Source organism: Scatophagus argus, chromosome 22, assembly GCF_020382885.2.
Source record: "Scatophagus argus isolate fScaArg1 chromosome 22, fScaArg1.pri, whole genome shotgun sequence".
Classification (NCBI taxonomy): Eukaryota; Metazoa; Chordata; class Actinopteri; family Scatophagidae; genus Scatophagus; species Scatophagus argus.
Genome location: NC_058514.1, coordinates 2,511,727 through 2,512,101, shown reverse-complemented (window position 1 = coordinate 2,512,101; position 375 = coordinate 2,511,727).

Genomic DNA, 375 nt, shown 5'->3' with positions numbered 1-375 from the left:
GCGCTGTGGTCGAGAGCTGTCTCTTCTGTCTCTTTCTGCGCCGTGTGATCTTTGACACATTGCATACACCCTCCTCCCACTCACCTTCCCATCGCAACCACAACTGGCCACACTCCGCCATTTTTCTTTTTTCTTTGCTTTTCTCTCTCTCGTTTTATTCACAGCATTCACAGGAACGGCTCTTAGGGTCAGTTAAGCACAAACAGGAAGAGCAGAAATAAACAGTGGCAATGGAGGAACAAATCAAATGGCAGGGTCAGAGAGGCCAGGCCACACAGACACCGTGGACTGAGGGCGTCTTTGTCTCATCCCGCTGATACATAAATACACACTGAGCGACATGCAACACTGTACGCACGCATCAAACATCCAGCA